The following is a 22,419-nucleotide window of genomic DNA, read 5'->3' on the forward strand; positions in this document are numbered from 1 at the left end:
TAGAATTCTATATCCAGGAAAAATGTAAGTAATGAATGGAGGTGAAATAAACAAAACAGACAAACAAAAGATGACATAATTTATTGCCAGCTACCTGAACTATAAGAAATGCTAAAAGAGGGTTTTCAAGAAGAAAGTAAATTATATTAGATTTAATCTATTGAAAGGAATGAATAGCACCATGTGTGGTAAATATGGAATTAAATATAAATAACATTTTATTTCATTTTATAATCTTTTAAATAGTTAACAAGTTAAAACAAATATAGTAACAACATAATATATGATTATAAAAGTAAAATAAATGACAAAAATTGCAGAGAAGACAGGAGAGGTGAGGGAACTAAAACACTGTTAGGTTTTTACAATACACATAAAGTTATTTACTTAAAAGTATAATGTGATGAGTTAAAACTGTATATTGCAATCTAGAGCAATCACTAAAATTATAAAACAAAGAACTGTGAGTAATAAACTCATAGCGCTCATAGAACGAAACTATTTTTTAAATTTAATTAACCCAAAAGAAGACAGAAAAAGAGAGAAATAAGAACAAAGAACAGATACGACAAATAGAAAATAGCAAGGTGGTAGATTTAACCCACCTATACTGATAATTATGTTAAATGTAAATGAGTCAATGATTTTAGTCAAAAGGAAGAACTCGTGAGAATGTATAAAAAAGCAAGACCCAATTATACACTAGCTATAAGAAACCCATCCTTTTGCTGTGCAGAAGCTCTTTAGTTTAATTAGATCCCATTTGTCAAAAAAGGATGAGTTTGTGTCCTTTGTAGGGACATGGATGCAGCTGGAAACCATCATTCTCAGAAAACTATCGCAAGAACAGAAAACCAAACACCGCATGTTCTCACTCATAGGTGGGAACTGAACAATGAGATCACTTGGACTCAGGAAGGGGAACATCATACACCGGGGCCTATCATGGGGAGGGGGGAGGGAGGAGGGATTGCACTGGGAGTTATACCTGATGTAAATGACGAGTTGATGGGTGCTGACGAGTTGATGGGTGCAGCATGCCAACATGGCACAAGTATACATATGTAACAAACCTGCACGTTATGCACATGTACCCTAGAACGTAAAGTATAATAATAAAAAATAAAAAATAAAGAAAAAAGAAACCCATCCTGTATATAGAAACTTTTGTAGGTCAAAAGTTAAAGGGTGAAAGACATCCTATACAAACACTAATGAAAACAATGTTTAAATTGCTACATTAGTACAGACATACAGACTTCAGAACCAGAATTTTAACCAGGAGAATGGAAGAATAGGTTACAGTTATAACAGGGTCAATTTATTATAAGGACATAATTTTTCTAAATATATGCACATAACAACAGAACTTCAAAACACAGCATGCAAAAACTGATAGAACTAAAAGAAGAACTACAGAAATCCACAATTACTGCTAGAGACTTCAACACTCTTCTCCCAGTAATTAATAAGCTATCTAGTTACACACAAACACACACACACAAAGTTAGGCATACAGAATAGTTGAACAATAACATCAACAAACATGACCAATTAGCATCTATAGAATAGTCTACCCGACAGCGGTATAGTACCCATTTTTTATGCAGACATGTAAAAACATTCACCACATAGACCATATTTTGAAACATTTATCAAATAATTTAAGAATATTAAAAGCTTTTGTTCTCTGACTATAGCAGAATAAAAATGGAAACAAACAGCAAAGAGCTAGCTAGAAAGCACCAAAGTATTTTAAAACAAAAAATACAGTTCTAAATAACACATGAGTAAAAGAAGAAATTAAAGAGAAAATCAGAATATATCTTTGAATGTATGAAAATGAAAGTGAAATATATCACAATGTATTTGTGGGTAGAACTTTACAGAAAAGAAAGAAGTCTCAAATCTATTGTCTAAATTTCTGTCTTAAGAAACCAGACAAAGAAGAAAACATTGAAGCCAAAATATCAGAAGAGTAAAACTGAGAAAGATGAGAACAGAAATAAGTTAGGTTGAAAACAGAACCTCAGCAGAGAAAAATTCAAGAATCATAAGCGGACCCTTTGAAAAAACCAGTATGATTAATATGCCTCAGGTATTGAACTGTCAAATATGGTAGCCACTGGCCTCACCACATGAAGCTATTGAGTTGCAGTTAGAATAAAGTAAAATATGCTGTAGGTATGAAGTACATACAGGATTTTGAAAATTTCTAGAAAAAAATATAGGAGACAAATCTCTGTATCCTTAGGGTAAGAAAGGTATGCTAGGTCAAAAGTTTTCCAAATTGGAAGAATTTGGAAAAAAAGCCAAAACACAAAATTTAAAAACTGATAAATTAGATATCCAAATTTTAAAAGTTTACTCTTCAAACTTTTGCTCTTCAAAAGAAAATTTTAAGAAAATATAAAGGTAAACTGCAGAGGAGCAGGAATATTTGCAAAAAAAAAATTGATAAAAGAAGTGAATCTAAAATATAATTTTAAAATTTTAAGTTATTAGAAGATAACAGAAGAAACCCAATTTAAAAATGGGCAAAATTTTTTTTTTTTTTTTTTTTTTTTTTTGAGACGGAGTCTCGCTCTGTTGCCCAGGCTGGAGTGCAGTGGCCGGATCTCAGCTCACTGCAAGCCCCGCCTCCCGGGTTCACGCCATTCTCCTGCCTCAGCCTCCCGAGTAGCTGGGAGTACAGGTGCCCGCCACCTCGCCCTGCTAATTTTTTTTGTATTTTAGTAGAGACGGGGTTTCACCGTGTGAGCCAGGATGGTCTCGATCTCCTGAACTCGTGATCCGCCCGTCTCGGCCTCCCAAAGTGCTGGGATTACAGGCTTGAGCCACCGCGCCCGGCCAAAAAAATGGGCAAAATATTTTAAATCATTTCACCAAATAAGGTATAGAGTACATATAAGCACATTATAAGTTGTTCAATATAACTAGCGAAGAGGAAAATGAAAATTAAAACCACAATGAGCTATCAGAATATACTCACTAGAGTGGCCAAATTTAAAAGACAAAACAGAGTGCTGGTGAGGGTGTGGGGCAACTGAAACACTCATACATTGCTGATAGGAACAAAAAATGTTGCTGTCACTTTGGGAAACAATTTGGTAGTTTCCTATAAATTTAAGCATACGCTTTTTAACACAACCAAACCCACTTTGAGATTCACCCAAAAGAAAGGAAAACTTGTATGTACACACAAAGACTTGTCATGAGTGTTTAAAGTAACAGCGCTTCAGCCAAAAGTCCCTAGTAACATACCTAGAGTTGAACAAGCTGAGTTTATTACTCATTGCAGTGAGGGAGAACAAATACCGTGGGGAACTTTGGGTATCTCAGTAAGAGGGCATAAAAAAGAAGCTATTGCAGGATTTGGAGTTTGCTTGGATGATTTGTTGGGCAGCCTAAGGAAGCAGGAGTTGACTCTAGATTGGGGCTGTCAGAAAGACAAGGAAATTCTATGATTGGGTAATTCAATAAATCTTATCTAAGGGAGCATGCAGCTGCAATTAGTAAAGACGTAGGAATTATTCATTTTAGCCAAGAGGGGATGTTTAGTATTTTGTGGATGGCACAATGACATTGTTTCTGTTTGTGCTTAGACAAAATTATGAGGTGGGCTTATAAAGCGGGTTTGTTTTTGCTTCGTTTTATCATGGTCTCAGAGTAACCATATCTGAGTTCAGATTTTGTGAGATTGTTTGCATCCAATAGGAAAATAATTCAACCTAGCTGTGAGCCTCAGGCCAGCTTTCAAATGTCAGAGGATAACATTTTTCTTTTTTCCTTTCAGTCAAAAACTGAAAACAATCCAAATGTTCATCAACTGGTGAATGTACAAACGAACTGTGATATAGGTGGGAACTTTTGGGTACATGAAAATGGTCTATGTCATGATTGTGCTGGTAGTTATGACTGCAAATATTTGATATTTGTCAAACCTCATCAACTTGTACTCTTGAAGTTGGTGAGATTTATCATATGTAAATTTTATCTCCATAATCCTGATTTTTATACATATATATATATTTACCCTCCTTTTAGGGTAAAAAAGGTTCAGTTCTTATAAACATTCTAGCCTATCTCTTGCTTCTAAAGGTAAGTAAAAATATGTCAATTCCTTCTAATTAGTTCACTTTCCCCAAGAGTAGAGAGAAGTTTTCTAATACAGAAGGGGACAAAGTTGGTTTCTTAATGGATTACCCCAGTTAACCCTGGTCAAGGGACACTTTATTACTTTTCCTTCCCCAGAATGGATGCTGTCAGTGGCTCCTGTACTCCTATTTTCATGGCCACAGCTCTGAGTATCCCAGATATGAATATCCTGGCTCTGATGAAGTAAGAGTCAGCAAACAAAACACTGGCAAATTATCTTCCCTCTCTAGACTTCAGTTCTTACCCCAAACAAAGGGAGAGGGGCGAATAACAAGGATTTTTCATGGTACTTCCAAATCTAAAAGTTTACTGTACAAGTGACACCTGAAGGTCCAATCTAGGCTAAAATTTGCCTCAGATATTCAGTGTGTATTGGTGTGTGCATGCATACATGTGTTGTTAATGATGTGGGTTGAGTTGAACGAGAGAGAGGTGGATGCTACAGAGTTGACAGATTATTTCATCTAGTTAAAACAGCAGAAGTCTGAATGATTTATGAGAATTCTTCAGAGTGTATAATGCATATTAATTTAATAAAAATGGTTATTGCTTATAATAATGGAAACTACTTAATAAAAATAAGATGGAAATATCCTTAAAGTAATAATTTGATGTCAGCTCTGATTCTTCTCACATTAACTTCTCTGGCCAAAACTCACTGAGTTTCTAACACTAGTGCTACCATTTGACTCCACCAGAGGGGTCTACTCGGAGCCCCACAATTTAGCAGGCTCCTCTCTGTCCCACTCTTCCAACTGCTCTCTACCCCATGGAATGAAAAGTCTATGGGCAGAAAGGACGTGCCTACCCAGTGGCTGTGGTCTCCCTCCCACCTCATCTATCTAGACCACACTCAGAGTACCTAGCCCCCCACAATCCCCTGCCCAATCAGCTTGGAGTTCACTGCCAGCAGCTAGGTAGACTTCCTCCCAGGTCTTTCTGTTTCCCCATGCCTCAGGTTGAGAGGAAGAAAGAGGTTTGGTGATGAAGATTGGACACAGTTGGATTATACAGACTGTGGCCTTCACATGCATGCTCACTGAGGCCCTTGCGATGCAACTCACAGACAGCAGTGGGAAGAAAAAGAAGGGTCATAGGTGAGGGACCAGGTGTCCCCATGTCCCCATGCTACCACGTTCAGCAACAGAATTCTGAGGGGTCTAAGAGTTCTGCATGCACACTGGGGAGTAAGGCTGTTACTTAGGTATAAATGTCGATGTAGACATTTAGAACATAACTTATTTAACAGTTAGTTGGTTTGATTTAAAATGTTTAAATAGGTAGACATATGGAATATGAGCCTCCATTTGGTACTTTTGCCCTGGGGTTCGTAACCATTAGGAGCAGGCCTGTTCAGAACCCGTAGACAGGTTGAGGGTATTTGCTTGCTATAAGGCGATGTACCTCAGCCTGGGCTTACACAGAAATGTCTAAAGTGCACCATCTCTGTGCCATTGACTCCCTTCCTGTTCTTGAATGCAATAATTTAGACCATGATTCTCAATGCTCTGAGTACCGTCTATTTATCATTCCACTTAATTTAAAACAAAACTAATAAGTGGAAGGATTCTCATTATAAACTCTGATTAGTGGTATATTTAATATATATTGACCTTAATTTTCTACCACAGAGATTAGTTTAGGAGAAAGCCAAGTCTAGCATGAAAAGATTGGGGAAGGGAGGTGTTTTCAAATGAGTTCAGAAAAAAACAAAAACGTTAAAAGTAATTTTGAGCTGTACCAGTTAAATTGCTAGCCAGGAAAGGGGGCAAATAAATCAAACAGAAAACAAGCAGATAATGAAGTACTTGGAGAATTTATAGGATACAACATTTACCAGAAATAGAAAAAATATATAGGTAAAAAAATAAAAGCAAGGCCTATTCAGCTTTGTAAGGCCAGTTTTGATTAGTTCTCAGGCTTTCCACTGGAGACAGAGAAAGGGGTGTGTGTGTGTGTGTGTGTGTGTGTGTGTGTGTGTGTGTGTGTGTGTGTGTGTAAGGATGAAGAGGGGCACAGGGGGAAAAGTCCCTGCAAACAGATCCTTGCTTTTTGCAGAAAGTAACCTGACCCATCAGATTATCCCCCATGGTGGTCATATTTTCATCTAGCTCCCTCCTTGGGAAACAAAATGTCTCACAAGACATTCTCAGCCTCCCTAGAACTTCTGGTGTCATCAGTTTGCCTTCAGAGTCCTGCAAGGTTAAGAAGAAAGTATAGAAGTCTTGCTACAGCAGAGAGATTTTATGATTAACTGTGGGGTTGACAGGTGTCCAGAACACCCAGTAATCTTGACATTTTAATGTCAAAATAAAATTACTGGAAGCAGGTATGTGAATTTAAAAGGTATGTCCATATGGTGTGTGCTTATTTCACATGAGGAGTCATTTTTATAATCTACAGTGTGTTTCCAAACTACTTAAGCCATGAGTCAGAGACCCACTCAGACTGGGCAGACCAGTGCCAGTAGCCCACAGGCTGGGAGCAGGTCCCTGGCTGGGCTAGATCAGGGAGAACAGGCAGAAAGCCTTTAAGTGCTGCAAGATCCTGTGTTCCACCGGCCTCATAGGGCATTTAAAAACCATGACACATCTCATTAAAATCAACTTTAATTTGATGGATATAAGATTTTGCGAATGCTATTAATCCACTCAACCACTGAGTGTGATACAGTGGGAAAGTATCAGGCAAGGGATCAGGAGACTTGGCCCCATCCAGCTAAGCGGGTCACTTGCTTTCCTCACCCCTGCCACCTACCTAGGGCTAACTTTAGATGACACTGAGGCATGCCCCAGGAATTGAAAAATGAGGGAAACAGGAGTAGCTGTTGAAAACGATTAATTTCACGCAAAGTGTATTGGAGTAGAAATCTTTAAAATGGTCTGAAAGGGAGTCTAATTTCCAGGATAGTGTCCATTTAAAAGATGAGCAATGGAAACAAAGAACACAGGGAAACAGAGCCGTCTATCTGAGTACTGCTCAGCGGAGAAAGCGCTCTGAAGGGTTAATGGGGGTTCGAGGCACCTGGCAGGTGGACCTCTATTGTGGACATGTAGGGAGGCTCTGGGCAGTATTAAAGTTAGAAGCCCCACAGACACTTCCCCCTGAGGCTAAGCTCCACAAGAACCCTTCTAATTACTAGTTGGCTTCTCATGTAGCTTATCTAGAGGAAGAGATTATGTCGGCCAGAAAATGCAAGTGTAGTGTCACCTTGGAAGTTCTAGCTGAAATTATGTGCTAGGCCGGGTGCGGTGGCTCACACCTGTAATTCCAGCACTTTGGGAGGTCAAGGCAGGCAGATCACCTGAGGTCAGGAGTTCAAGACCAGCCTGGCCAATAACGTGGACCCCCCTCTCTATTAAAACTACAAAAATTAGCCAGGCATGGTGGCACATGCCCATAATCCCAGCTACTAAGGAGGCTGAGGCAGGAGAATTGTTTAAGCCTGGGCGTCGGAGGTTGCAGTGAGTGGAGATTGTGCCACTGCACTCTAGCCTGGGTGACTGAGCGAGACTCCATCTCATCAAAAAAAAAAAAAAATTTAAAAATTGTGTGCTAATAAAAATGTTAGTCTCTTGTAAATTTATTCTGACTTTACCATTTACCTGCTGAGTGTCCTTGGGCATGTTACTTGCCTCTAAATCTCAGATTCCTCATCTACACAACAGAAAATACAACCTCACCATTCTCCTGGATTTGCTGTGAGTGCTTAGTGATTAAAGCATGTATTTAGCACAGTGCTGGGCACATAGTATTGTCCAATAAATGTCAGTTAGTACTGTCACTGTGTTCTTTTCCCTTTCTCTTTTTCTCTTCTGCCTGCTTCTTCTCTTTCCACCCATGTACCCTCCACCTGTCTACTCACTCATCTACCCAGCCAGCCAGCCATTCAAGTAAATTTAGCAGTCATTTACCATCCAGTAAAATGTTTTAGGGACCAGGGAATGAGCTGGACACTGAAGCTTCAAAGATAAATTGTACACAATTCATTTTCCCAAGGGCTCACTCTCTTCCAAACACTGGAGGCTGCCATCCTCTAATATAAAGAGCACGCAATAGGTGCAGCTGTATTGAACACTTTGATGTTATTATTGATGGTGAGTATCAGTCTCCCTGGTGAACTCTAGGATACAGATAACATTGAGTCTCTGAACCTGTAAAGCTGAAAGATGGTCTCTAAACCTTAATGAATTCAGCAGTCTTATTAAGCCTTTTAGAAGCCAGGCCTCTCTTGGTGACATTCCTCTGTATTTCCTTTTACTATGATTCCTCCATGACAACTTCTGCACTATGAATTATGATTCAAAATGTTTGCACAAGACAAAATCTGGCTTTAGTAGAATATTTGGTGTTGGTACCATAACCCTTTAGGCCGGACTGTCCAAGTCCTATGGATAACATATTTCCAAATCTCATAATAAACTGTATTATTCCCCTTATGTAAGTTTTCCCTTAACATTATTTTCATACTTGCCATCCCTAGCCCCCTGCCCAGGATATTAGAAACCATAACACAGCATCTATTCACTATAAGGTGCTGTTGGGACTGAGAGCATTTGCCTTCCTGCAATGATATTAACAAACTCAAAAGTCCTGGAAGAAAAATGTTTGAGTGGTCACCACCTTTACTCATGTTTCCACCTAGACTCTCTGAAAGAGAGGGTGGGAAGGGTTTTCCACAACTATAAATGGATTTGAAAACTCGGTGAAGAAAATTATCTGTCTCTATGGAGAGCCAGGGTGACATGACAGATAATTAGCAGGACGAACTGTTTCTCTGAGATGGGAAGCTTAGCCATATCAAGGACTTAAAGCCCCCAGCCCTTCTTATATCCCCTAGTGAATTCATTCTCTGCAAACAACCAGCTCTGCCAACTGATAGTGACTTTCACCTTGAATCCTTCAAAGTCACCCTTCTTTGAAAATCCCTTCACTATGACACAGAATAACAATAGCTTTGCTATCGTGGCTGCAGTTCATGGGGTATGTTGGGGTGGAAGTGAGTTGAACCCCAGAAGAACCGACCTGTCCAACAGGATCATACCTTGAATATGGATGTGCCTCATATACTGTCTTTCTTAAGGGGCAATTACTCATTTTTTTCCTTTAGAGTATAGAGCCTGAGCAACTAGAGAGTTTTCCTGATATGTATTTAAGTGGGTAGAGAGTTTAGGGCAAAGTGGGAAAAATGCTTCTCCACTGGTATGTTACGCTGAAATACTTTTTGTTGATGTGCAGTGGCGCTTTGTGTAAGAGGAAAAGAGAAAGATGTGCTGAACAGGGCAATGACTTAACAAAGGGGCAAGTTACCCATCTATTTCCTGACACCTGGGCTGATGGCTACTGAATTGCAAGGGTGTTATTACTTGTAATACACAAACGCTCCTCTTGACTAGCCTTAGGAGCCTGTTTTTAAAATAAACCTCTCCGAGTAAATTGGCATAAGTAGAAAATTTGCCCTTAACTTTCCTTCCCAGTAGGCGGTAATTTCACTTAAATTTCCCATCGTTTTTACTTACATATTAACCAGTTTTCAGGCTCCAGAAGGACGAAAAACCTTCCAGAGAACTTCACAGGAGAGACCCAGGGTAAAGGAAAACCAGGAGACTGACCAGGATGGAGAAGCTTGAGAGGAACAGCCCCTGCCACTGAAGAGCTGCCACTGGTTCCGAAAACTGAATTTAAGCCGATTCTTGACCAGTTCCCAATCCTTTTTCCTTACTGTTCAGTCTTATTCCAGAAGTAGCAAACAAGAGACTGCCAGTTTGTCCTTTCCTATCTCAGTATGCTTTAGGACATCTCGCTTCACCAAAATTGCATAGGCCTCATGTAGCTTAGAGGGCTGAAACTGGCATGCAGCAAATCAGGTGAAGAATTGGTACCATTCAGGCATCCGCTTGATGCCCAAGCCATAAACATAGAGGGCTTCATCTCTGCCAGGCACAGCCCTGAGTGCTGAGCGCTGTAAATAGGGCCAGCCATCTCTTTCCTCCCTATCTCCCCACCTTAGTTTTCTTCCTACTCTTTTGTCCCAATAACAATAATAATAGCTAACATTTACTGAACACAGTTCATGTTAAATGTGTGCTGGGCACCTCACATACTACTTCATTTAATGTACCCAAATCCTATAAATGCTATCATTTTCATCATCATCATCATCATCATCATTATCATTAAGAGGTTTACAGACCTGCACAACGACACAGAAGAGTGAGGGTTTGAATCCAGGTAGTTTGATTCAACACTCACATATTTTACCATCTCACCAGTTCACCTTAGTTCTATGTAGCAGGTTGAGTCATGAGAAAAAGGGAGCAGTTTAATTATTCTGGAAGATGTAGGTTCGTTTAAAGCATTGGGTTTTGTGGTAATAAAGGGAAGTAAACTGAATTGCAGCATGAAAAAAATGTAGGTTAGCAATAAAGAAGAACTTCTTGAAGGCAAAGAATATTTAAAATTTCCATTCCATTATCTTTTTGGATCAGTATAAGTCATGAGAAACAACATTAATACCTATGTTTTCAGAATTAAGTTTAAGTAGTCACTCCCAAAGCAGAAAATCGATTGCTGGCACTTTCCAGAACATTAGATTATTGGTGAATGAATTTCTGGTATTAGTGTTTCCGGCTCTGTCCTTTCACAGCACACACAGGGAAGTACTCCCTTAGCCCGTTAGTCTGCCACTTTTTCTCATTCATCTCTGTGCTGTTGGTTGACTGAGAATTCTTAAAAAATAGAATGGCTTCCCCTAACTGCCAGTTCACAGATCAATTGGTAGTGGCTGCCTCTATTGCTGAACCAAGAAGAACTGGCAAGCCAAAAGAATGCAGGCTCTATTTCCTCTGTCTGCCATGGACCAAGGAAGAGTGCATTTGCCAACTGTGCGGAGCATAAGTTGCCTCCTTTAGAATGTGCAGAGAGCAGATGATGGGGCAATGAACACGAAAATGAGTTGGGGGCCTGAGGCAGCATGTTGGTGGAGTGTGGAGGGAAGAGCTTTGGGAGCCAGACTTCGTGTTGAAATCCCTCTAAATCACAAATTAGCTCTGTGACCTTGAATAAATTATTGAAGCTTCCTGAGCCTCGGTTTCCACATCTTAAAAAGAGTCCATTTATATCTGCAAAAAAAGGCACGCAATGAAAGTGGCTATTTATATTGTTTTTTAAAATAAATGTCCTTGCCTGATTTTAATCATAATCTGAACTCATTTTATGTTTCTCCATGTATTATTAAATTCCTCCCTCTGTTGTAGTCAAGCTGGGCCACTCAGTGTGGTACGTTTTTGTTGCTTTATCTAGAATATTTCTCTCACCCCACAAAATCCCCTCCTACTATCATCTAAATTCCATATTGTCTAAGAAACTTTCCCTCGAAGAGTCTCACCCACCTCTCACCCTTTTAAACTGCAAAAGCACACAAGATTCTTTGTAATCCGACCCCCATCCACTTCCCCAGGCTCATCTCCTGCCGCGCACCTTCCAATTTAGGCATCAGAAATGCCAAATCACTTACAGTTCCAGAAGTTACCATACTGCTTTTTGTGTCTGATTTTTGGAACAGGTTTCTTCGTCTAAAATGCGTGTCGATTGGTGAACTCCTACTCATCCTGAAACTTTTTATAAGTGGTGTAACTTCCTCTACATAAACCGTCCCTTAAAGTCCTCTCCCTCTGGCCTACCAAAACTCATTACCCATATTTCTGCATTAATTTGGCAGCTTCTGCATTTGCTATCATTGCCTTCATCATATAATGTTATAAATTACTTATTCACATATATCCAGATATACACTCCTTGAGAGTAGGAGCAATGTAGTATGTTTTTTTGGTTTTGTTTTGTTTTGTTTGAGATGGAGTCTCCCTCTGTTGCCCAGGTTGGAGTGTAGTGGTGTGATCTCAGTTCACTGCAACCTCCGCCGCCCGGGTTCAAGCAATTCTCCCTGCCTCAGCCTCCTGAGTAGCTGGGATTACAGGCACCCACTACCCCACCTGGCTAATTTTTTTTTTTTTTTTTGAGACGGAGTCTCGCTCTGTCGCCCAGGCTGGAGTGCAGTGGCCGGATGTCAGCTCACTGCAAGCTCCGCCTCCCGGGTTTACGCCATTCTCCTGCCTCAGCCTCCCGAGTAGCTGGGACTACAGGCGCCCGCCACCTCGCCCGGCTAGTTTTTTGTATTTTTTAGTAGAGACGGGGTTTCACCGGGTTAGCTAGGATGATCTCGATCTCCTGACCTCGTGATCCGCCCGTCTCGGCCAATTTTTGTATTTTTTAGTAGAGACAGGGTTTTGCCACGTTGGCCAGGCTGGTCTTGAACTCCTGACCTCAGGTGATCTGCCCACCTAAGCCTCCCAAAGCACTGGCATTACAGGCATGAGCCACCGCACCCGGCCTGTAGTATGTGTTTTTTATGACCAGATTCTAGTACAGTGCTTGGTATGTGTTAAGGAGGGACTCAAAAACATTTGAAGACTTGACCTAAATATCACATATATCTGAACTGCTATTTTGCATTTGATTATATATTCTCTTAGTCTGTTCTTATGCTTATCTGTCTAGACTTCTCAATAGGTTTTAAGTACATTGGAGACAGTAGCAGCCTTGGTTTATACTTGTATCTCCTAGAGGGCTGAGCATTTCCTAGATAATTATTTGTCAGGTGAGATGATGCAATAGAGAAGAGGATGGGAATGGATTTGCAGCAAGAAAGTGAGTGGATCCCTACCCCTCACAATCGTGAGGCTGGCAACAATTCTTCCAAACACACAGAAAAACCACACAGGGCTGACCATACATTTGTCCTTCCGAGACAGCCCAGAGATCTTATTGATAAGGTCAAATTCATACTTTTGGATAGATCAGGAGTAGAAAGAAAGCACACGTTCTGAAGTTTAATTCAATTTTTAAAAACCCCTCCCTAACTGCCTCTTAAAGGCCATTGTATAGCCCACTAAGGAAAGGTATTTTGCTTTCAGCAATTACACATATTTTTCAAGTGCTAATCATTCTGCAGGAAAAAAAAAAAAAAGGCAGAAGGGGAAAAGAAAAACAAAAGTGAGAGAGAGGAGAGCTGGTTTGAAGGGATTTTATCTAATTTCATTTTAATTAGATCCTTTTTCTAACTGAGTTTCTAATTTTTCAATTAGCAATTAGCAGCTGCAACTCATTCTGAGCATCACGAGGTGCCAACGACACTAATTACACCACAGGAGTAGGAGGCTGGAAATGAGAAATAAAATTATCCATGAATGTTATTAGAAGAAAGGAATGATTACTCTCTGTAATAATATACTGATGTGAGCCTAATTAGATTGAAGGATTCAGAGGGAAAAAATGAGATTTAAAAATGGATCACATTTAGATGCCTTGAGGTCATAATTTTGCTATAAATATTGCTTTAGAATATCACACTTGAAAACAGGTTTGCAAGCTTGATGATGTTTATGTCAGGTTGTTCAGCAATGACCCACATCCCAAGTATACAATAACCCAAAACATCAGTGACTTCTGAAATACCAGTACTCTTCCTGTAAAACGTGTCTGAGATTTCAAAAATAAACACTCACGCACACGCACAGACATAAACAATGCAATAAAAAATAAGACCCAGGCACTGGGAGATACCAAAGCCAAGATGCCATTTTTGGCATTAGAAATCAGGGGTGGAGTTTTTAACCACGAAATGAAAAGCCGTGTGTCTGTAGTTTCCCATCTGTTGGTTCAATTAGTTTCCTTCCTCCTATGACAGTGTTGAGCCTGTGACTGTGTTTTAGGGAAGACAGGTGCAAGTTGATGATTCTCCATATCTAGAAGCTGCTGATTTGAAAAACACTCTAGTCAAGAAAAATGTAGCTTTCTATTAGCAAAGCAGCCACACAGACCATCCATACTCTCAGAGAGGAGCTAATTTTCTGGCTCTGGTCACAGGAAATCAAAACTATCGTATTGATCCTCAAGAGCAATTCCTAATTAGCTACAGAGTAATCTCCTAGATTTCCCCGAGGCCAGAGTGCCTGACTGTGGCATTAGTGGGCTGGACAGAGTCACTAGCCTTGACACCCAGCCTCCTGCGCCACGTACCATGGAGAAATTGGACCAGGATGAGTAAACATTCTGGGAACTTCTGTGCGCAGTAAGGTGCTTCCTCACAGAAGGAGATAATACCATTTCCCCCCCTTACTCCTCCTTTACTCCTCCTTCTTATCTGGGGAGAAAGGGAAAAAGTTTTGAAGGAAAGCAGAAAATTCAGTGAGCAAGTTAAGCCCAGGCATCCACCTCACCTTCCAATAAACTTCCTGAAAATCTTCCCTCAATTCTCTTTTCTATTCTCATTCCCTCCCGGCTTTTCCTGTTTCTTAATGATTTCAAAATGCCTTGACTCATCTTCGGAGCTCTATCCTGGCAATTTTGACCGTATTTGCAGTAATTTTAGTGGTTGGTTCTATCAGCAACTTCAAATCAGTATCACATTTATAATGCCCCCTATTTGCACCCCAACATGCCCCTCAAGCTGCACTCTTGTCAATGGCCTGGCCGTCCTCCCAGTTGCCCAGACTCCTATTATTGAAGCAATCTTTGATTCCTCTCTTCTCCCCTTATCCCCAGTTCCTGCTAGTTCTGCCCAGCATTTCTCCCACAACACTTCTTTTCTTCATCTGATGCCCCATGGTAGGTGTCCCTTGTTTCTTACCTTAGCTTCCTAACTAATCCCCCCTGACAAATGTCTTCTACCTTATACCTCCAGCTTTGTCTTCCTGCAAAACTGCCTGGATCATACTATTCCCTGCTTGGACTTGTCAGTGTTTGCTGTGGAAAAAAGCCAAAGCTCCCAAGTTTCCATGTATGTTCTTGCTTCAGCCTACATTTTGGATATGATATTTTCCTTTTCTGATTAAATATCCTATGTTATAGGTGAACGAAGGTATATGGTCAATGCCTTACTCATGCTGCACCCTTTAGTTGATATTCCCACACATATTTCCAGAGAGTCAAATCCTATCCATTCTGGAAGATCCAGCTCAATGATGGTAATATTCCTGATCTTCCTTTGCATGTATATAGGGTTTCTAATTTTCAAAGCAAGTTCACATCCATAGAGTTTATTTAAGAGCTCCAAGGAAAGCAGGATAAATAGGCATTCTTAGCCCCCTTTTACAGAGGAGGAAACGGAGACACAGGCAGGATCAGTGAAGTGCCTGGTAATCAAGGGTAGACCAGACACATACCTGCTGATTTTCAGCAGATGCTCTTTCCTTTAAGCATTGGCAACGCTCAGAGTGTGCTTGCTTTTGCTCTGCAATCACTTGGATGCAGTCTTGCAGTCAAACAACTGCCCTCCTGATGGAACCTGGAAAAATTGATGAGCTCCCATTCCTTGGGCGGCCTATCTATCTTTATATATCTCAGCACATTTGCCACTAATTATATTTCTCTTTATAATGTGAGCTCTCCCGTTAAGTAAGGTAATTGATCACCCCTGAAAAATACCACTAATTCCAAAATGGCCCAGAAGTATTTTGTCATGCTGTTTCCTTTTCCATTTCTCCATCTATGGCGTTAGAATGATTAAGATGCCACATGCATCAGAGGAAGAAAACAGTATGAAAGGCCAAAAAGGGCAGTGTCTGTATATATTAGAAGAGGGAGTTAGGGAAGAAAGTTAGTACTTTATTTTATTTTTAAGACAGAAAAAGGAAAAAAAAAAGTAACAACCTCTCTGAACTTTAATTTCCTCTAAAAAATGAGGGTTCTGATGGTATATATATCTTGCAAAGTTGGCATGTGAATCACAACAAATGTGATAAAAGATATGAATATACTTTTATTTTTTAATATAATGCACTATACAAATATTTGAAATGTGTAAACATTTCATTTATACATAGATATAGACATAGATAAGTGTATGCATATATTTATATGCACACACAATGAATATGAATGTGCATGCATATTGCATTATATACTTAAGAGAGCCTAACCTCCTCCACACACTGGGGCTTCCTTTTTTCAAGCCCTATCTTTATCCAGGTGGGAAAATGCCTCAAAAGCCCTAAGTCAGATCAAGCATTGATCACCAGTTAATGCACAGAAATAACTAAATGGCACTCATGTTCCTCTTGTTTCTGCGCAGGGTGGAGGAGGAAGAAGTCTTTAATTTTCCGAGTTGTGCCTTATTAGGTAGCAGAGAGATGCTCTCTGACTTGGCACATGCCTGTGATCTTCCAGGATGAAAAGTTCTGTCTGGGCCGGGCGCGGTGGCTCAAGCCTGTAATCCCAGCACTTTGGGAGGCCGAGGCGGGTGGATCACGAGGTCAGGAGATCGAGACTATCCTGGCTAACATGGTGAAACCCCGTCTCTACTAAAAATACAAAAAACTAGCCGGGCGTGGTGGCGGGCGCCTGTAGTCTCAGCTACTTGGGAGGCTGAGGCGGGAGAATGGCGTGAACCCGGGAGGCGGAGCTTGCAGTGAGCCGAGATCACGCCACTGCACTCCAGCCTGGGAGACACAGAGAGACTCCGTCTCAAAAAAAAAAAAAAAAAAAAAACCCCAAAAAAACAAAAAAAAAACAAAAAGAAAAGTTCTGTCTGAAGGCAGGCAGGGATTATTTGCTAACCAAGAATGAGATAGAGCAAGTGGCATGCCCAACAGGACAGGGACAGTCAGGCTGAGGCCACCCCCTTCCTATTGATTTATATTTCTATTCACTGTTCTGAAATGTGGAGAGCTCATAACCCTCCGGAAAGACCATTTCAGCTGCTGGTGGGGAGTTAGTGTTTCAGGGGTGAGGGCGGTGAGGAGAAGCCCTTGCTCTGAAACTTATGTGGTCTCGAAACTTCAGGATCTTATCTTCCTCTTTCTCTTCTCTCCTCCTCCTCCTCTCTCCTCTCCTCCTTCTCTTTTTCCTCCTTTTGCTGTCAGTTGCCTAAGGGAAGGGATCTTGGCCTTACCTGCTAAGTTGCCAGGGCAGTTCAGGGAAGGCTAAAGATGCAGGAGGCAAGAGGAAGCCCAAGGCCTTTCTTGTCTCATCAGTCTTTCCGGGTCCTGGGCTGAGGCAGACAGCATGGCTCGCTGAGCTTGTGACAACATTCCAGGCCTGCAGCTCGGGTGGCAGCTGTCCATGGCAGGCCAGACTTTGGAACATCTCACTAGAGCCTTGCTTGTCTCACAGCCCCCACCCCGAAACTAACACCCCTTTGTCTCCAGCTGGTCCTTGGCCCCCTGCTGTTCTCATTTGTGATTTTATTTTCCCTGAATGCAGGGAGTTACTCAGAGCTGGGCTCTTGTCCAACTGGTCCTGCACGATCTTTCTCTTCCCGGGGCTGCTAGCTCCTCTTCGTGAGGATTCTTGCTGGGTCTGCCTTCCCTCTCTCCATCTGGTGCTGTACGCCCGCTGAGTGGGCCCTGCAGGGCTGGAGTTGGCCAGGCTGGGCAGCCAGCAAGCCGGCAAAGCCCCTACAGCAGTGAACCGGGAATCCAGGATGCCTAGGTTTCTCTGCCAGTCTATGTCAAAAAGACAAAACACCTAGAGAGGTTTAAAAACATTCAAGAGAAGAAAAAGCAAACGCACAGCATGAGAGCGCTTTGTCCAGCCAGCACTTTTACTAGCAATAAATCTGCCTTTAAAATGTATAAGGATATACAGAAAAAGAAAATTGGGTAAATCGCTTTGGTGGAAACCCATTTCTCCCGCACTCGGCCATTTCTCTGCATCAGTTCTTCACTCTCCCAGGGAGAGCTCCCAGCCAAGTAAGACAACAGTGTAAACAAAAGTCACCCCAGGCCCAAAACCAGGTCTCCTGCTGGGCACAGGCTGCTGCGGCTGGCAGAACCTACTGGGTTTCTGGCTTTGTGCTGACCCTTGCAAGTGTGCTTCAGTTGGAAAAATCAGACCTATCCATCCATCTACATGCTGAAGACCCCCCGGGTTCAGGCTTACAGGGTAGACGGGCCTGAAGTGTCTCATCCTTCCTGATCCTGAGGATGGCGGTGGTTTCTGGAGGAGTCCAAAGTGATGCCAGTCATACTGCCCGGGAATGATTGCTTACCACCCAGGAACAGAACCTGGGGTCTATTCTCTGCAGCTGGATCTATGGAGGTCAAACGCGTCTGCTGTAACATATTATGTCACGTGAAATAAGCCAGGCACAGAAAGACAAATACTGTATGGTCTCACTCATACGCAGAATCTAAAAAAGTTGATCTTGAAGGAATTCAGAAAATGCTGCCCCAAATTGTATTGTTTTAGACTTAAAACTGAGGGCACTTGGGAATAGTAAATGCTGAGAGGGGCTTCCTCTGAGCTTCCTTAGTGTACCTAAAGACAGGTCCTCCAAAAGGAGCACAACTGTCATGAATGCCCTGCCAGGGAATCTCATCAACCTGGGAAGATTAAACTCAGATCACAGCAGAGGAGCCTGGAGGTTGATGCCAGGACTAGACAGACTTTGTCACAGACTGTCACCTACTTCTCTGGAGGGCTATTCGTCTTTAATTATTTATTTATTTTTAAGTGTTTTAGAGGCAAGTTCTCTCTCTTTCGTCCAGGCTATGGTGTGGTGGTGCAATCATAACTCACTGCAACCTTAATCTCCTGGGCTCAAAGAATTCTCCCACCTCAGCCTCCCAAGAAGCTGGGACTACAGATGCACACCACCGTGTCTGGCTGGCTTTTTAATGTTTTTGCAGAAACAAGGTCTCACTATGTTTCTCAGGCTAGTCTCAAACTCCTGGCCTCAAGCGATCCTCCTACCTCAATCTCCCAAAGTACTAGGATTTTAAGTGTGAGCCATTACACCTGACTCCATTTGCCTTTTCCGAAAATCACTTACTCTAGGCTAAGTTGCCTACATCCCCCCACCCTTCTCTCCTACAAAGAGGGTGTATACTCTTCTAGATCTCACTGGGATTTGGGGTAGTCTCTTTTCCTTCATGTGATGGCCCCATACACGTAATACCTTTGTATCATAGTCCCCACTTACCCACAAGGAATACATCCCAAGACCCCCAGTGGATGCCAGAAACTGCGAAGAGTATTGAACCCTATATATCCTATATTTTTCCTATACAGTAATGGGCAGGTAGCATCTACGGTGTGAATACACTGGACAAAGGGATGATTCATGTCCCTAGCAGGACAGAGTGGGATGGCACAAGGTTTCATCATGCTACTCAGAATGGAACGCAATTTCAAACTTATGAATTGTTTATTTCTGGAATTTTCCATTTGATGTTTTGACCGAGGGTAACAAACTGCAGAAAGAAAAATCAAAGATAAGCGTGAACTACTGTGTAGTTTTTCTCCTGTTATTCTGCCTACTGTCTGTTTATTTCATACACTCAAATACTGAACCCTCACAGGGCAGAGAGTCTTCCCTGTGTCTAGAATGGTGATTACCAGGAAGTACAGAATAGAATGGTGGTTACCAGGGGTGGAGCAGTGGTGGGGGAAGGGCTTGGGAGCTGTTAGTCTAAGGTTACAAGATCTCAGTGAGATAAGAGGAAGAAGTTCAAGAGATCTAGTGTACCAAATGGTGACTATTGTTAACAAAACACATTGTATTCTTTAAAAATGCTAAAAGAGTAGATTTTTAGTCTTCTCACCACAAAAATGACAGTTATGTGAGATAATGCCTATGTTAGTTTGATTTAGCCATTCCATAATGTACATATTTTAAAGCATCATTATGTACATGATAAATACATACAATTCCATCTGTCAATTAAAAATAAAATAAAATATGTCTGCAATCCCCTTCAGGTATTCATCACTAGCTATGCAAAAGTGAAACTTCAGGTCCTTACACAATAAAGGCAACGTGCAATGGGCAATGCTTATCACAAGCTTCTGAATGCAGAGCACAGTACTAATTTCTCAGGACAAGACTCCTTACTCATCTGCTGAGCCCTTTACCCATTTACCTTTGTGATCATTTAGGCCACACCATTGGGCCCACATTGCTGTTTTTGCTACTCACAGAAGAGCAAGAGAGAGCCACCACAGCAGAATGAGATTCCAAGCCTTCTCATGCATCCCTCAGGGATCAGGCCTGGCCTTGGTCTCTAGGAAGCTCTTGCTGATTACTCTGGGAGTTTGAATCTCAGTGACCACAATCTGCCCTGGCCTGATCCCAAAGGCACAAGCATACAGGAACCTGGAGGCAGATGTGTAACCTCAAAGACAGTAATTATGTCCTAGCCAATAAATAAACAATCACTGGAACAATTAGTGCTCACCCCTTGAAATTGGCATCTCACCTCAGGACAATATTGCTCTTCAACCTTGTCAATACATTGATATGTTATAAATAAGTGGTTTTACTGGGATGAGATGCAAGCGATCTTGAAGCTAACTAAGCATGACTAGAATACACTGTATCTCACGTCCCAGGAAGTCATTTGCATTCTGATACAAACTGATGCTAGATTCCTAAACCTAATCATGATCCTCAGCTGCAATAAGGACCACTGACCTACTATGTTCTTGTGAAATATATATTTGGACCTCTTTCTCCACATTTCCTGGCCCACACCTCCTAAAACTCTTGGAATCTCTGGAATAAGAAAAGTGATTTTTTTGTAGCTAATGAGATGACTGGTGGCTGGCAACCCGTATGTAGCTTCCAAAATACCCAGGCATGATTAGAGGATTGAGCTTTTGGCCCCACCAGCCAACCTCCTGGCAGGAAAGAGAGGCAGAAGACTAAGTTGATTACTAGTGGTCAATAATTTAATCAATATTGCCTGAATAATAATGCTTCATAAAACCCCCCAAAGGACCTGGTTTGGCTAACTTCTGGGTAGCTGGACATGTGGGAGCTTCTGCAGGGTGGTGTCCCTGGGAAAGGCATGGAAGCTCCAAGTCCCTTCCTTCACATATTGCGCTAACATTTCTTCCACTGGCTATGTGTATCCTTTGTAATATCCTTTATATTACACGGGTTAAAGTAAGTAAACTATTTTCCTAAGTTCTGTGAGGCCATTCTAGCAAATTAATTGAATGAGAAAGGGTCATGGGAATCCCTGATTTATAACAAGTGGGTCAAAAGTATAAAATGTCAATCTGCTACTTGCAACTAGCATCTGAAATTGGGGGTAGTCTTGTAGGACTCAGCCTTCAACCTGTGGAATCTGATACTATCTCCAGGTAGTGTCACAATTGAATTACATTGTGGAGAACACCCAGCTAGTGTCTGCTATGGAACTGCTTGGCTGGTGTGTGGGAGGTAAAACCCCAGGTATTTTGGTGACCAGAGGCAAAGTATTCTGTGTTATAGTGACTGTGTGAGAGTAGAGAAAAACACTTTGTATTTTTTTTCCTATATCTTATAGACCCACTAATGGACTAAGTAATGTTCCTGTTGGTGACTCTGAGCAAGGAAAATGAATAAGGCAAAGTAGGAGGTAAAAGAGACAAGTAAGACATTATCTGAGAACCTGCAATGACTCTTGGGAAGACATCAAAGTAGAAAAAGAAAGAAGTGGCAAGTGACAAAACAGGTGCAATGTTTTAAATGTTTGCCCCCTGCAAAACTCATGTTGAAATTTAATTCTGCCCTCATGGATGGATTTATGCATTATGTTGGGAGAGATTTTATTATATTGGGGGGTGGGTTTGGCCCCTCTTGCTCTCTCTCACCCTTCTGCCTTCCTCCGTGAGACAATGCAGTAAGAAGACACCAACCAGATCTTAAACTTCCCAGCCTCCAAAACTGTGAGGAAATAAATATCCATTCTTTATAAATTACCTATTTTGTGGTATCCTGTTATAGCAGCACAAACAGACTGAGACGGGAGGTATATGTCAGGGTGCAGTAGAAAACCATTCACCGCATTAGGGGTTTCCCTTCCATGGCACTTTTTGCCTGCTCAATTAATTCAATACAAAGAGATCAGGCGCCAATTACAGGCAAGACCCACTAGAAATCTTCAGCAGTGGGATACAGAAATGAACAAGATGCATGGTTTCTGCTTTCAAATTGCATACAGTTCAGTTGGGGCTAAATTATAGACACAAATACAAATATTATAAGTTAGATTTTACTACATTCACCATAGAGGTAGGTTTTAGAATTTCAAAGGAGAGGTTCTTAGCCAGGGGTGGGAAATTTTATGGAGGAGCTGGATTTTGACAATTTTATCCATGCTAAATGAATGCCCTCTTTCCTGGAACTAAGGAATTTTACCCTTCTGGGGATTCATGGCAAGAAGATACAATTCTTGATCTCAGAAGACATTTTGATACAAAATGACAGATAAGTTG

General features: G+C 41.3%; 1 long non-coding RNA gene across 18 annotated transcripts in view; it reads right to left on the minus strand.

The window, feature by feature from the left end:
* LOC105484895 (uncharacterized) overlaps positions 1-22,419 on the minus strand; it is a 356,622-nt gene that overhangs the window by 272,083 nt on the left and 62,120 nt on the right. Inside the window, exon 4 of one of the 18 annotated variants that reach the window (XR_011613591.1) lies at positions 17,719-18,247. The exons of the other annotated variants lie outside the window; for them this stretch is intronic. This is a non-coding gene — a long non-coding RNA (uncharacterized lncRNA). Of the gene's footprint in view, positions 1-17,718; positions 18,248-22,419 lie in introns of those variants that run through there. 18 annotated transcript variants of the gene reach the window in all.

Source organism: Macaca nemestrina, chromosome 1 (assembly GCF_043159975.1).
Source record: "Macaca nemestrina isolate mMacNem1 chromosome 1, mMacNem.hap1, whole genome shotgun sequence".
Lineage (NCBI taxonomy): Eukaryota > Metazoa > Chordata > Mammalia > Primates > Cercopithecidae > Macaca > Macaca nemestrina.